The sequence below is a fragment of the Melozone crissalis genome, unplaced genomic scaffold, assembly GCF_028551555.1.
Source record: "Melozone crissalis strain CALT ecotype California unplaced genomic scaffold, PUWL_Pcris_2 ptg000009l_1, whole genome shotgun sequence".
Lineage (NCBI taxonomy): Eukaryota > Metazoa > Chordata > Aves > Passeriformes > Passerellidae > Melozone > Melozone crissalis.
Genome location: NW_026535787.1, coordinates 5,553,682 through 5,570,669, shown reverse-complemented (window position 1 = coordinate 5,570,669; position 16,988 = coordinate 5,553,682).

Below are 16,988 nucleotides of genomic sequence, written 5' to 3'. Positions count from 1 at the left end.
AGCCTGACTAAAAATATCTGTTGCCATCCAACCAACAAGCCAAGCACTTCTCACATGCTGACTTCACCAGAGCCTCCACAGCTTTCATTGCTACCTCCATGGGATGTGTTTGACCACAGCTTTGTGGGTCTCTTTACTGCCTGATATCTGCAAACATGGAGACTGCTGTGAAAACCACAGCACTTGGAAAACAAACCACCTACGATTACATATTCATAAGAAAAGTGAGGGAAAAAACCACAAACCAGCTCCTTTCAACACAAAAGCAACCAAATTAAATATTAAAACAGCAAGAAACAAGCACAAAAAGCCAGCAAATACAAGAAGTCTAAACCATGTGCAGAGATCTAAATGAGCAGGGCAGCTTAATGAAACCAGATAAAAGCTGGATGCCTGTCAGTGCCTTTGGCAGCAAATGCCATTCAGCTTCCCAAGATCTCTGAAGGAGAGCAGCTACACCAATAATTAACACATTGTGCTGTAACAAGGATGGACAGAGTGCAGCCTCACAGGCACCTTCCCAGTACCAATCCTTGCACAGCAGTCTGCACAAAGGCTCAGGGAATGACATCCACAAGCAGTGCAGAGGCACCAGCCCATTCACCCTCCTGCAGGTCTGCTGGCCATGGCACAGCTCCTCTGCCTGCCTGCCACACTAAACTGGGGTGTTCCTCACGTGGGTAACGAGGCAGAACATTTATTGGGCAGCCAGTAAGTGGCTGAGCCTTTGCAGTCATATTTTTTGGAAAAATCCCTTCACCCGGGATTTTGCTCCTGGGAAGCTGAGAAGCCTCAGAGAAAAGTGAAAACAATAATTATCTGATTTGCTTCTCCTGTGTTTTGCTGCTTTGGAATGTGTTTGGACATTGTTTCCCAACAGGTGGTTGCTTCATTGGTTTCATGTAAACTGTTTTGACTTATTGGCCAATCAGTGTCAAGCTGTGTCTGGACTCTGGAAGAAGTCAGGAGTTTCCATTATCTTTTTAACCTTCTGTAAGTATCCTTTCTGTATTCTTCAGTATAGTTTAGTATTCTTTAATAAAATATAGTATTATATTATTATAATTATATAATATATATAACTATATATAATAATTGCTTTATTATTATATAATATATATTATCTAGATCCTAAATAATTATATATTATAATAATATAATTATATTATTATATTACATAAACATATTATATGTGAATAATATAATTATAAATATATAATATATAAATATCTTATTATATTTATATCTTATATATTATTATTTGTACTATATTTATATCTTATTATTATATATTATATCTTATATAAATATATTATATAATTATATATGTTATATACATTATTACATTATTATATTACATTAAAGAATGCTATACTAAACTATAACATTCCTAAAAAAGAATATATATAAAAAATATAATAGACATAAATAATATAATAAATAGCCTTCTGAGACCATGGAGTCAGATTCATCATTCCTCCCTGACACAAGACACCCCACAAATACAATACAAACCATCAGCAAGACCTGCTGAGCAGTGCTAGTTGGAGTTTTGGCCACAGCTTTATTCCAGGTTCAAAGTGGAAAGATGCTGCTTTGCAGCACCAGTCTTGCTAAAACCATTGTGCCCTTCATCATTCTCCTGCTCTGAAGAACTGTGTGCCTGTACCTGTGCAGGTGTTTGCAGGCAGCCATGCCTGAGCTTTTTGTTTTAAGCTTTGTCTTGCTGTTGGATCCTCAGGCAGGCATTGTAATCAGAGAAAGCTCAGGAGGAAACCAGCTGAATAACTCCAGCCTCCCCCGGCAGGCCTGCTGAGCAAAACCTTCCCAGAGCAGCATCCTCATAATCACTGTTAATCATTTCTTCTCAGGACCCACGGAGCTCTGGAGCCCAGATAATTTGCATGTGCCATTACTTTGGGCAGAGAAGGCTGGTGCAGGCATTTTCAGGTGCACAGATGCACCTGGAGCTTGTCAGCCCATGGGCTCCCAGGGAAATGGAGCTGCAGGGGGACCCGAGGCCCCTCCCTTTTCACTTTGCATAATGTGATTACCCTGATGAGGCCAGGAAAATAAATATTTAAACAAATAACTGTGCTAATATAGCTCAGTCCCTAGATCAGCCATAACCTAAAATGAAGTCATTCTACAACACACTGCCTGAGGAAAAACGTGGGGAAAGACTGACCCCTTCAGTACAAGAACGTCTCATTCCCCAGATATCTGAGAGCAAAACACAGCTTTCTTAGCACACTCCAGGAGGTTTATGTAATTTTCAAAATGAACAAAGCAGAGTTAAAGTGATTAAAAACAAGTTTCAAGTTCTCTCTGGTAAAAAACAAGTCAAATACAGAGAACAAGCACCTCATTCATGCTTCTCCTTCCAATTCTCCCAGAATTGTACACAATATTTCCTTTCACCCATTCTGACTGGCTTCTCAATGCTATTATCTGCCGGATGTCTTTCCATCCACAGGACTCCATCAGGACTCCTTTGCTACTTCCCCAAAAACTGCTGGAAAAATGCATGCACACTGGTCACTGCCTTCTGCCTAACTTCTGCTGCTCAGCATAACCTTTTTGAATGTTTTCTTCTAAATACCTAATCAATGCTCTGACACAGACTCTGCACCCCCGGTGGAACTGATCTCTTAATTCATTTAGCACAAACAGAAAATAATGAGAGAACTGCCTCACAAATCAACAAGCACAATATTGAAATATGTCAGGGTATTACAAATACACTGGCAGACAGCAGCAAACTTCATCAATGCCACACTCAAGGGACAATTGCAGGCCATGATCTACGATGTTTGCCTTTCCCTTGAGGGTGTTTCATCCACATTCCTTGAACAAGCCTTTTTTCCTCCCACAGGCAAGTGCCAGTTAGGTGAGGGAGACCACATTATACTCCAAGCAGTGTGAAATGCCTCAGTGAAAAACAAGAGCGACAAGCACAGTGTTTCACTGCAAAACTTACACATTTTAAGGGCACTCTACCCTTTACATGCAGAGTTCTCCCTCTAGACCTCTAAGATTACATTTTGAGCTTAATTAAAACTAAGAAATCAGTAGGTAGTATTGTTTGCAGATATGGAAAGCTCAAGAAAGAAGTTGACTAGAATATCACATTCAGATATTTACAAGGAAAACACTATTAAAAACAAATGTGCAAAACTGTGATGTAAATGACAATACAAGTTTCAACATAAGAGAGCCCTGCTGCTGCAACCACATGAACAAAAAGCTGGGGGCACAACCTTTGGGCAAAGCAGTCAGGGCACAGGTAAGCTGGACTTGGAAGGGCCTCACAAAGGAAGCATCACTCAATAACTTGCCTTTCTTATGGGCAGGCCTTCACCTTCAGGAGAATCTTCAGTGTGACTCAGTATGACAGCCCTTTCTATGCCTAACTGTGCTTTCAGTGAAGAATTTTCTTCCAATATCCAATCTGAGCCTCCCCTGGCACAACTCGGGGCCCATTTAACCAGCTGACTACTTAAACCTTGTCTGTTTTCTAAAGATGCAACAAAACTGAGCACCTATTGAAAAACAACTCAGCACAGTATCCCTGGCTGTTCCTCTGGGGTTCCTCCAGCTCTCAGCCCTTGGCTGCTTTTGTAAGGGCATGGCCATATAAAGCCAGGTAACAGGAAATTGGGCAATTACTGTAATTAGGCAAATTAGGCAAAAACTGACAAACTGACAAGCTTTTCTGGGGATACAAACACAGCCTCCACTGACAAGATGCACCAGTGTGCTGGCCAGCTGTCCCAGCAGTCTTGGGAGCTGGCGCTGATAAATTCACACAGGTGTGTTCACTTGTTCTTTGTTCTCTTTAATGTTTTTTTTCCAGTTACTCAAAGCTGGGAATGCCTCTGCTGCCCTTGGCTGATTCTCCTCCCTTAGCTGTTACACTCCTTTATGTCTACAAGGGATTTTTTCCTTGAGTTTTCCTTAGGGGGCCTTAAAAATCCCACAATGACGGCTACTCTCTGTTTGGGTGAGGGAAGATTCCCTCTCAGATTCCTTACATTAACCCTCACACATGCCACCTACAGACTGCTGGTACACAATGTGTACCTAAGAAAACCCCCAGTGATAAATCTCCTCAAGTTCATGGCACTTGCCAAAGTGGTGAACCTGGTGCACGAACATAACTTTGATTTTGCATTTCATATGTAATTGGCCAAACACAGAGGTCAATATCTTCATAAAGAGAGCTCACCTCATCATTTGTAAACAAAACAGGGCATTAAAAACAGCAGGTCCAGCATGTGCGCACATTCCCATTATTTTTTATTTGGAAAATCTGCAATTTATCCAGTCTGGGCAAGCTTGAATCAAACCTAGCAAGAAGTTTGTGGCACCGCTTTGCTGCCCTCACCATGTCTGTAATCACTTTGATGGCCATCTCAGTCCCAGTCTGTCACAGGTGTCCTGATAGAAAGCTCTTCTTTCTGCACCCATTTTTGAGGCTGCTAGTAGATGCACCTCAATGTAAGAACCTTAAAGCAGCAGTTCTTAATCAAACAAAATATGAATACACTAAGATGGAATCCTCTCACAATACCAGCACCTGCTGTGTTGTGAAGAATGTGCATCTCCAACATCATAAACCACTGGGAGAGGGGGAAGATTTAATACTTCACATCCAAACCAAGGGCTGCCATTGTCTGCTTGGAAAGCACTTCACTTAACTTTCTGCAGTGTTAACAAGCAATCTTCTCCAGGCTACAAAAACTGCATGTGTTGATGGAGCTGAAATGCTTGGAATAGTTTCCTGTCAAATGGGCTTGAAGAAGAGTGAGGCAGCAAACTGCTCTCCTTGTTTATTTCTCTTTTAGCAGCTCCTCAGAGCATTGGTGCTGTCTGCATATAAGTGATTGATGTATCACCAAAAGTTTTTTCAGTGCAGGTGAAAATGGTAGATCAATACCTAAGTTTAAGAAACAATCTTCAGTGGGCAGCCACAATTCTTCAAATGCCTTTATTAAACTTACTTCTTTCTATTTAGATGGCAGTTTTGCTCAGCGTAAATGAATTTCTAAAAAAGTGTGTGTAAATTCATTTCTAAAATGAATTTCTATAAAAGCTGCTGGGTAGGTACAGCATTCCTTTCAGCACTGCAATTCCAAGAGAAATGCAAAGGCCAAGACTAGCTGGAGCTTGCTGCAAAATGGAAAAACAGTTCAGTACCTCTCCTTACTCTGTCATTCCCACCAGGGTTTTTTCACTGCTTAACGCCAATTGAGAAAGCTTGGTCATTTCAACTATTTAAGCATCGTGGGCTTTTTAGAGACAAAATACTTTTAACAATAAAAGCATGGGGACTTTTAAAACTGATATATTGGTCTTGTCAAAACAAAACCAAAAATAAAGGAAAGGTGATTGTTAAATCACTAGCCAGCTGAAGTTCAAAGTCATCAAAGACTGAAATTGCTCTGATGTTGTAAAAAAATGGAGCCAAGGCTTGATATGGTAGTGTTTATGAACTATTACAGATATTTTGAAATGCAAGATGGTTTTTTATACCTTCTGTCTACATTCAGGCAGTTTTATTTTAATAGTGATGTAGTAAATGGTGCCTTGTCATTTATATCAACCTGCAGTTACTTTGTTTCTTTCCCTTTTCCTTGAAATACAGTCACATTGACCATTTTGTACATTTCATTGCTTTACACATTTTCAAGACAGACAAATCTTTTTCTGAAGATTTCTCCCAAATTACCAACTTTTAGTTATTGAACTGTCTGCAGGATGGAGACAGTATGGCATAAAAAGAGTTCTCAGATTTCAAAAAAATCTGTAATAGCTCAGAAACTGCTGAAATAATACACAGAATGCTGATTGGAAGAAACCTTTGGAATCCACCTCCTGCTCAAAGCAGGACTGTCACCAGCACCAGATCAGGTTAGGCAGGGCCATGTCACAGTCATATTTTCTGGAAAAATCCCTTGGCCCAGGATTTGCTCCTGGGAAGCTGAGAGGCCTCAGAGAAAAAGGAAAACAAATTCTTATCTCATTTGCTTCTCCTGTGTTTTGCTGCTTTGGAATGTGTTTGGAGATTGTTTACCAACAGGTGGTTGTTTCATTGGTTTCATGTGAATTGCTTTGACTCTTTGGCCAATCAGTGCCAAGCTGTGTCAGGACTCTGAAAAGAGTCATGGGTCTTCATTATTATCTTTTTAGCCTTCCGTAAGTATCCTTTCTGTATTCTTTAGTATAGTTTAGTGTAGCATTCTTTAATATAATATAGTATCAAAAAACAATAAATTAGCCTTCTGAGAACATGGAGTCAGATTCATCATTCCTTCCTGCCACGGGGCTCCCTGCAAATACAACAGAGCCACACTCCAAAATCCTCCAGTGATGGAGTTCCAGCAACCAGCCAGCTTCCCCTCTTTGTCCTTCTGCATACATTCATACTTTGCTTGTGAGCACAGTGATCTCCAACCCTGCACACTTCTAAGCAAATGTGCTGCATGGCACAAGCACGAGGAGGATACAGCAATGTGCCTGTCAGCTGTAGTGTTTTGGAAATTGATGGGGTTGTGTTTTCCCTTTCATTCTGCTTCAGTATTCCCATCTTATTTTGTTGACGACTGTTTCTCCATCTGTACACAGCCACGGAGCCTAATGAGCCTGTATCAGTCATCACTTCTCCAACAGAAAAGGTCTTTAATGCAAATTGGTATTTTAACTTTAACAAACAAAGCCTCGGCAGGACAGCACTGAACGCTGTTCATGTCTCACTGCAGTTCCCATACAATTCGGGGTACACTGTGACTAAGGTTGCTGACTAATTCACATTGTTTCTGCCCTGCTAACAATAGCTTGAAGTGAAAAGGGAATCTGGAGGCTTTTACAGTATTTTTCTCTTCATTGCCAGGAAAGATTTTCACATTCCTGAAAAAACAATCCTTTCTTTGCCATCCTGTGGGTCCTTAACTCATGGCCAGCCTGTTTTGTACCACTGCTAAGCACAAACTAGGCACTTGGATGTTTTAGCTCCTAGAAAGGCTGGGTAATTTTCTGTATTGTAAGCTGTGAGCAAAACCATCACCCATAAATGCAGTGTATTCATCAGTTGGGATACCGGGGCCAAGGTGAAAAACAAATCTTTTTTTACAGCTTCAGGAAATCCATCTGCTGTCTCATGCCTGTGGCCACAGGGTGGCTTCCTCTGTCTGCAAACCTGCTCACGGTGCTCGGGTAAGGTGGCAGGGAAACCCAAGCGTTACATGCCAAGCAAACCCTTTTCCATGTCACCTAATGTGTAGGGAGAACTTCTCCAGCATCAGCATGGGAGGAACTCAAGCAAACACACCCAAGCTCTCACATCTTCCCCCACATTTCATGGAAACACGCAGAGTCAAATTATTTCTTCCCTCCAGGTATGTGTTAGCTGGAGAAATTAGGAAGAGCAGGCAGCACAGTGTAAAAACATGTGTACATTTCCTTCCACTGGGGAAACTCCACATAAGACAAATAATTCCAGAACAGTGACTTCCCATTTCATCTCCCACCTCGCACAGCACGGTGGGAGACACACAAGGAACTCCTGTGTGCCCTGCTTTCCACCACTGATTAAGTGCTATCCCCCCCATCAGCTGCTTTCCTTTCTGCCCTGAAGTTAAGCCTGGCAGTGAGATGTCACAGCTCCTGCTTGCTCCGTGCTGTAAACCCAGCTGGAAATGAAGCATCACAGAACCTCTCACTCAACCCCCTCTCTCTCCTCTTCAGCCCAGTGAAGTGGGGAGCAGAATCAGAAGTAAAACTTTTAGGTTGAAATAAGAACAGTTTCATGATTGAAAATGAAGTAAAATGTAATAATAATGGTAAATAATAATCATAATATAAAGGAAAAGGGGAAAAAAAACCAAAAACAAAAAGAGTGAGCACAATGCAATTGTTCAGCACCCCCTTCCTGAACCCAGATTGGTCCCACTTCCAAGTAACACCCCAGTTTATACACTGGCCATGAGTTCTGTGGTGTGGAATATCCCTCCAACCAGTTCCAGTCACCCATCCCAGCAGGGCTCCCTCAGAGTTTTCTTTCATGCAGCTCCTCACTGGCAGAGCATCACACACACACACATTATCATATTATCTAATCACATATTTTCATTATTATCTTTTCAGTATTCTGTAAGTATCCTTTCTGTATTCTTTAGTTAGTTACTATAGTATTCTTTAATATAATACAGTATCATAAAATAATAAATTAGCCTTCTAAGAACATGGAGTCAGATTCATCATTCCTTCCTTCACCAGGGATCCTGGCAAATACAATCAGTGTGGAGCTCTGCACTGGGATGAGTCCCAAAACCTCCACACCTCACTCCAGCCATGGCAGGAATACAGGCCTGAGTGTCAGAACAGAAATTGAGTAGCCAAGGTAAAGAGCATCCATTGTAGGACCCAGATGCAAAAATAGGCTATGACAACAATAAAGCCAAAGCCCTGGGAACAGTATTATGCATTTGCAAAGCCTCTGTGGAGTTCCAGATTGGGTACCCTCCATGCCTTGTCTTAGTAAAGCTGTGGGCATTGCCTACAGGAACCTCACACACACAGATGATCTCCCTGTTTTGGTTTTCACGTTCAAGCACTAACTCTACACCCAAGGCTATGCTTCTGCTAGTAACAGATGAAATCCCTGCAGGAGTGTCCCCTCTGTTGTGCCCTCCTTTCACGGAGACATGGCTGTGATCCTGGCAAAGGAGGAAGTTTTTTCTTCTTCCTGACTACCCTGTTCTATAGAAGTTACCTGCTTCCTGCCACAGCAAATCTGAGCATTGCAGCAGTGTGCCAGTGGCAGCCCGAACTAGGAATTTTTGCAGGGTCAGAAGGGAACTCTTCCTTCTACCCTGCCTCTCTGCTGAGATGCTCCCCAGGGCAACAATTGTTGGGCATTTGTCAGGTGCTGGTATCACCTCTGAAATACTGATGGATTTGCTCTCCAAAGTTCCTGTTTGCTGACAGCTTTCAGAGCAAAACCCTCCTGTTTCTGGTGAGCTGCCCAGGGGGAAATATCTGTGTTTGGACAGGGTTCTGACTGCAGCTCTGGAGCAGGGGCTGCCCATCTGGTGCACCTTGCAGCATGGAAATAGCTTGGAGAGGCAAAATCCTGGGAGCTGCAGGGCTGCAGAAAGCCACCTCCCTTTATATATCAGCTTGGAGCTGCTGGAAACAATCCATCTGCACAGGTGGCCCACTTCAGCATTCAGCAAATATTTGAAGTAGGGACTCAGATTAAGGTGGTTTTTTAAATTATTTTTGCTAAAGCTTTCATTTTGCTCATCTGTTTATGTTTTCCTTCATGATTCTGCAGCTCACAATTGCAGCCTTTCTCTTTTGCTTGCTCACTTTCCTTCTGTCCAGCTTTGCCATGGAGAATAAAAGATTTCAAGACTGGTGGCTTTGCAATCCCTGGCATCTGAGGTACAAAACTGTCCTGTTCACCTGAGCTGTCTCCTTGGTTCTGACACTATCCAATCCCTTATTCCCACAGTTAAATAGCTGGTGGTGGATGGAGGGGTCTGGACACCCATCAGTTTGCAGTGTTTTGCCCACCTGTCCAGTGAGTCAGTTCCATCTGGAGCTTGAGCGGTTCTGCAGCATCTTTGAAGTGATGAAAACAAGTAACTCTAAAGATTAAAAGCAGTAATGTCTTAAAAGCTTTAAAAATATTCCCATGAGTGATCTCAGCTTTAGCTGTGGTACACACCACTCCCTGCTCCTAGATTTATCCCCCCAGCATCTCTTTCCTGCTATCTTTGATTCTTACCTTTTAAAATAAAATGGGATCTTTCTTACCATTATATTTTCCCTGTCTTCTGCTTTTTTTTTCCTGCAGCAGCTGCTAATGCCAGCCCTCTTGATTCTAACTGCTGCTGCTTACTGTTTGGCTGGTTTTGGCCTCAAAATAGTAAATACTGACAGACAAATTCTTGTCTTGGGTGTTGATGGCATTTGCAAGGGCAGCCTGCCCAACAGTTGCATTCATGGTGGCTGTTGGAGCTCAGTAGGGATGCCAGGCTGGGAAGTGACAGAATCCAGCAAGAGTAGACAAGACATCAAATTGGGGGGGGGGGGGGGGAGTTTAGGCTTTTCTGCCTCCGACTGAGAGTCTTGGAGGAGAAAGAAGAGATAGCAAATACAAAAATCAGGTTTTGGTGTCTAAGAAGTAAACTTCTACTTAAAATACTTTTAGGAGAGTAATAAGACTTTTGGCTGTCATTATTGAAGAAGTAAGTGTGGCTGGGTTTTGCTCTTTTCTGACACATTTTCAAGTATCTATGATTACTGTCAACCAGTTCTGAGCCCAGCACATCTGGTGCATGTTCTGACATGCCTCAGTAGTACACAAGATGCCCATAAATGTTTGTTGCTTGGTTGACTCCATTTCTTTAAGTAACCACTCTATTTGTTCCCAATATTCAGCAGGGGCAGTAGATTTTGAGACCTCTTGCTGAATGTTCAACTAAGATTGCTTTTGTTTGCTCCTGCAGGAAGGGTTCCTGGTTGCTGAACCTGATGGAACTGCACAGATGGACCAAGGAGAAGAGCAAGAATACAAAGCCTTGGAGGAGACACACGTGGGTGAGGAATAAGCTATGTAAGTTTACAAACACAGAGCAAGCAAAATGCTCTCTGGGCTGCCTCAGTGCTATTTGAGCCACTCTGCTTTATGCAGGTCACATTGAGACTTTGCTCTTTCCCCCTCAGGGAAGGCAGGCTGCTTGCCTTTGTCAGCTTGCAGGTAAGGGTGTGCAGGAAAAGGGAATATCAGGAATGTGTGAAGGTTTTTTGGGGATAGGGAGACACCTGTAGCATTGCCCTTGGCTCTGCTGTTCATGGTACCTTCAAGGACAGAGAGAACCAAGACATGTTCGGAGGATCATGTGTTCCGAGTGTCTTTTTCTGTTATTTCTAGAGATGAGTGATTTTTATCCCAGTAAAAACCAGCTAAAAATTGTACCTGTTTCCTGTACCAGCTGCCTGTGTTTTCCCTCACAGTAAGGTCACAGCCTGGGATGATTGCTTCCAGTAGAATCCACATCTCCCACATGCCAGTACGTGGTATTTTTGGGGTTTCTAGGATGAAGGAGGAATTCGGAATTTGATTCTATGTTTTTAGAAGGTTAATTTATTACTTTATGTACTTATATTAAAGAAATGTTATACTAAAACTATATTAAGGATTATAGAAAGGATACTTACAGAAGGCTTAACAAGATACTCATTAAAAACCTCTTCCAGAGTCCTGACACAGCTGGATTAATTGGTCATTAAGTTAAAACAATTCACATTGTTTTAACTTAATGTTAAACAATTTCTAAACTACATTCCAAAGCAGCAAACACAGGAGAAGCAATCAGATAATTATTGTTTTCATTTTTCTCTGAGGCTTTTCAGCTTCCCAGGAGAAGAAATCTTGGCAAAGGAATTTTTCCAGAAAATATGACAATGACACCAGTAGTCTTGGTTTTAGATGATGTTTGCATCTATTTATTTCAAACCCCCACAATGCTGTGCTGGGTGCCTCTGTGTGCATATTGTGGGTCCAGCTGATGCTGTTCTGGGGCCATGGCTGTGGAACAGTGTGTTTGCTGGGTTGTTTCATTGTTAAATTGACAATTCCACAAATCACGCTGCTGTCTGACAGCTTAGTCCTAAGCAGCAGTTAACTAAACTAAAATCCTAATAGGTGTTTCTCTCAGAGTTTTGTTTAGGTGTTTTTGTGGGTGGCACTTTATGAATGTTTTTATAAGTCTTTAAAAAGTATTTAGGATGACTTTTTCAATTCTAATCTTTTAATTGTCTGATGAACTGAAAATGAACAGGAAAATGATGAACAGAAGAATGATGGCACTTGAAAAATAAGCTGTGTCAAACTGATTTTCTATTAAATGTTCAACATTTTCTCTTGGATAAAACTTTTGAATTCAAATACCATGGTTTTGCATTGTTAATGACTACAAAGAGGTAATTACGATTTCTTGACTGACTCCGTGCATTTCTGTGATGTTTCTGTGAGTGGTTTTGGCAGTTTTAATAATTACTTTCTAAGGAACATGAAGGATGCAGGATTCTGAGAAAGCAGAAGGATCTGACCTCTGAAGGGATCTTCTTCACTTTGAGGAGAATGCTACTACTGGAAGTGTGTCCTTAACAGGAATTCTAGCTCAGGCAACCGCTTGGTACGGGGGAGGAGGAGGGAACTGGCAGTAATAACAAAGATGTTAATATATCTAGCATGGAAGAACTCCCTGTAATGAGTGTGGCAGTATAGACTGAAATGCCTGTTCCACCCACGAAGACAAACAGGGGAAGAAATCACAGTGTGCTTCAGGCAAGAAAGCGAAGCCATCGAATCTGTTGTGCTGCAGAATTTTTATTTTCAGCACCGCACACAGGCCTAGTGCAAACAGTGATCTTTCACACAGGGGTTGGCTCCCAAACAGGGGAGATCATTCCTCAGCATGAGGAGCACAGGATCCCTAGGAAGCAAGGAGGCTGTGACCAGAATATGACTGGAATATCAGTCTGAGTAATGTGGATACTTCCATGCCTTCCTTAGCCACCAGCTGCTGCCACAAAGGGCACAACTTCTTGCTCCACTGGCAGCAGATCTGGTTTAAGTCATTTGGTCTCTACTCCCACCTTCTCCCTGAGAGCCTGAATAATACAGTTGTGCTGAGTAAGTGCTCAAATGGCTGTGCTCTTAAGATCCATGAGATGATCCAGGCTTTTTAAATGACACACTTCTCAGAGTTCAATTAGCCCAATTTGGACCACAAGCTCACGAGGAGCAGGGTATGTATCACTGAGAGGTTTGGAGTCAGAGAAAAGACTGGTCAAAAAAAAAAGAAATAAATAATGTGGCCAGTATTGCTGTTAGTTCCCAAAAAATACATATTTTAAGAGGTTTGTTGCTTTTCTTCCTCTTTTTTTTTTTTATTTCCAAGAAGGGCTAGACCTGAAAAATCCTGTCACATTGTCTTTGTTTCTGCTTTCCCAGACCCATCAGAAAGTCCATTGCCACCAGAAGATGGAAACTACAATTCATTTTGGTGCTGTCCTTGCTGCATAAGCTGTTACCAAACCATTTATTTATTCTGAATGGTAATTCTGCCCCCATAAAGCAGCTGAAATGATGTCTCTTGCCTCAGAGCTGGAGTTGCAACCAATTGTGTACATTTGTGGAAGGGACAAAGCAAGGCCAAGGGGATGACGCTTACAGAGTAAAAGGTGCCAGGGGCACAGAAGCCAAGCAGTATTAACCCAGGTGAACTCTTCTGCTATAAAATTGTTTCTGTTCAATTTTCAAATGAGCCCACAGCATCCAATTCAGCTTCATTGCATGGTTAATTCAGGTTCTCTTAGCTGGGAGCCAGGCAGAGTGGGAGAGCTATGAACAGCTGAGGATATTTTCTGTGCCACACTTTTCATGTTCTCTCTTAGTCATTCATTGAGGTACAGGAAGAACAGGCAGAGGGACATTTTGGGATCAGCCTCTTTCTAGAGATGATGGCAAACAAAACTGCTGTGAGGACTTGCCTGACTGCATGACTTCTCAGAGAGATGGCTGTCATGTTCTAAAAATGCCAGGTTGCCACCCAACTGGTTGTGGCTTGAACAACATGTTGGCTTTGGTGCACCTTGTGCCCCCATGGACAGCCTGGCAATGAGAGTGACTGAATGCGGGCTGTGGCAAACAATTTTACTCCAAAATATACCATACATAGAGAATATAGTACACTAATACCTCATGCAGAGCAGATGGGCAGGGACAGCACCCAGGTTCACTCCTTGGGGCTGCATTACACAGGGTGAAACAACATAAGAGTCCTGATCAGCTGAGTGTGATGATCAATGCTCATGCAGCATTTTTGTGTTGCCACTTGATGTCTGAAGCACACCAGCATGTTACCCTTCCCTGTGTTTGAATTTAGTGCTCATCTGCAGGCAGCTGTTTTCCTTTTCCAGACTCTCCCTGCTGGCTGCTTCACAAACGCCAGTGTTCTCTCTCACTCCCCTAAACTGTTTGTCCTGTATTTTGACCACGACTTTTTTTGTTTTCCCATTAATCTGAACTAGTTTAATCATGAAATCAAGTGTAATTGAGATGCTCAAACAGGAAATCAGTTAAGCTTATCTGCAAGGGCAGCTTTTCAATTGATTTTCTTGCAAGTGAGGTTGAGCTTTTCACAGAAGTGTGTGGATCTCAGATGTTCCCAGCAATACTTGGGATGCTATCCACACTCTGCCTTTCAAAGATCTGTGAAGCAGTACAAACTAGGCTTCTGCTCTTCAAAAACATTTTGAAATGTGTTCTCTGCATGCTGCGCATGCTTCAGTGTTGAACTTTTAGACTTATAACTCTCTTGAAATCCTCTTAAGCCGCTTGTTGTTGGGAGCTCTGTAACTCCAGGCTCATTGATATGACGAGGGAAGTTGGGACACAGGAATGTTTCATCTACAATGCAGCATCTTCTCTTAATTAAGAAGTGTCTCTCATCAGGATGACAGTCTGTCCATGGAGACCTCTTGATTACAGAGCTCTGCTACAGCAACTTTCCTTTTACAGCTATTCACAAGAACCAGCCTGGGTTGCATTTTACTGAAACTGGGGAGAGAGATTTTTCATGCAGGCACATTACTGGCCTGAACAGAAGGCAGCCTCAGATCTCTCTTCTGAGGAGTGAAGACAAATTTATATGTATAAATATGTATTTCTATTTAAAGAGGAAAAAAAAAGAAGGAAAAAAAATCCAAACACAGACAGACTGGTCCTTAAGAAGGACAAAGCAGTGGGCAGTGTATCTTTACACCTTTTACACACTTTACACATCTCTTACACACTTTACACAAGGTAAAGCTTTTAGCTTTTTGTGCTACTGCTTTACCTGATCTCCACCCTACTGGATGTTAAAACTCCTTGCCAATACTTTAATTCCAAGGTGAGCAGGCCTGAGGCCTGTAGAAACGCACATTCTGGTTTTGCCAGGAAGCAAAGAACTTTCAAAGACTAAATTAATTAATGATTTAGAAGGCTCTTGACTGTGAAATGCAACCAGTTGGAGCCCTGCCTCTCACTACCCTGGAGTACCTATTCAGAGACAAGTGCACTGAGTGATTTGTTGCTCCAAGAGAAGATCTGATAACTGGGACATGAAAATCACTCCCACCTGCTCTGGAGAGGCTGATGGAAACAACATGACATGTAAGCAGAAAGGATTTCTGTCACATAGCAAGGACTAAATGAAAACACTACACCTGCTGTAATAGGTGGTCCTGTGCCATTTGAAGCAATTTTTTCAGACTCCTTTCTCTAATTCAGAAATGGCCCTGAATCACAAACCTGTACCTACAGCCAAGTGCTTATGGATATGTGTACAAGCTGTAACCAGGAATTGCAGTGGGAGCTGCAGGGCACCTCTCCTTGGCTGGCACAGACACTTTCCCATCCAAAGTGATTTCCTGCAGAGCTCTGAGCTGGGTGAAGCTCTGAAGCTCTGTTGTCAGGTCTTCCTCACCCTCATTAGTCTTTAATGTACGGACACCTTTCCTGCTCCATGTTGGCTTGGAGACTTCTGCAGAGGGGGAGCATTGAGGGATGGACAGAGGAGTGATAAAGAAGCCCAAAGAAACACTGAGCACTTTCACAGGGGGTAAAATAAAGGATGAGTGACAATTTTCAGAGCCAAGGGATGGTCTGCCTTGCATAGGGAAATACAGGGCAGAGCTGGGAGCTGCTTCCCCTGCACCTGACTGCTGATAACACCTATCAGACACGATCTAAACATGTAAATGCTGTTTAGGTTACACCTACAAACGATGTGAGTCTTAATCCATTATTTACAACACTGAGACAGGATCCAAATGAAGTTGTTTGTTTGTGTCACAAAAATATTCAGTCCAGAGTACTGCATATCTTAGGACAAAGAAACCACAAGAATATATTTGTACTAAAAAGATAAAAGTTTTCTGAATAAAAGTTTTACATCTCCAAGAGCAGGGGAGAGTTTATCTTTTCTCTGAAGGAGTGTGGCTCCATAGAGTACCTGCATGGATTTTTTATATAAAAAAAATACTGGGCAGAATGGTTTTTTGTATGTTATCCTGTGAATGGTATGAGATTTATAGAGGGTCTGCTGCTCCACTGGAAAACATTTGGTTTATTGCCCAGTAATCAAAAAAATGGATTGAAAACTACTCATGTAAACTGCTCATATCTTAGAAAAAAATGGGCAAATTATTTGTCTGCAGGATAATAAAAAGGCAGATTGGTGGGAGATTTTCCTGCTTTTATTCTCCATGGTGACAACTCAAAGGCGATGACTTCGATGCTGTATGCATGGCAAATGTATAATGCCTGGCAATTGGGGATGTGGATGTCTCCCAAAAAGCTATAAAAGTGTTACATTTTCATTATGGAGTATTGTTACGTCCTTCTCCCCCTCATATTGAAAAAGTTCATTACAGGGGAGGACAATCTAAGTAAAATGACAGCAGCAAAGAAAGCCACTCACTCCCTATGTAATGGTTGTGGTAGGCAGCAACAGAGGCAGGAAAAAAGCCCAGGCATTTGTAAACAGCAAGAGAATTGTACCCCTGGGCCAGGGCTCAAGCTTCCCTGGACTGAATTTTGCTTTTAAGCCAAGCCTGTCAACTTCTAGTTCACACTTCTAACTCACCTGCAAGTAACAGCACCCTGGAACTCCATTTGCTTTCTGAGTCATTAAATGCTGCTCCTTTTTGCCACTGCTCTCACCAAGGACAATGAAACCTGAATGCATTTGCTCCTGCTCTTTGCACTCCACACCTCTGACTGCAGCTGCCCTGGGGATGGAAACAATACGGACCCGTTTTGAAATTACGTTCAGCTTTCATTTTTAAAATGTTTCCAGTAACACCACTGCTTAGGCTTGAGAGAATATCTGGAGGGCTTGGGGTTTTGTTGTGGGCATTCTGTA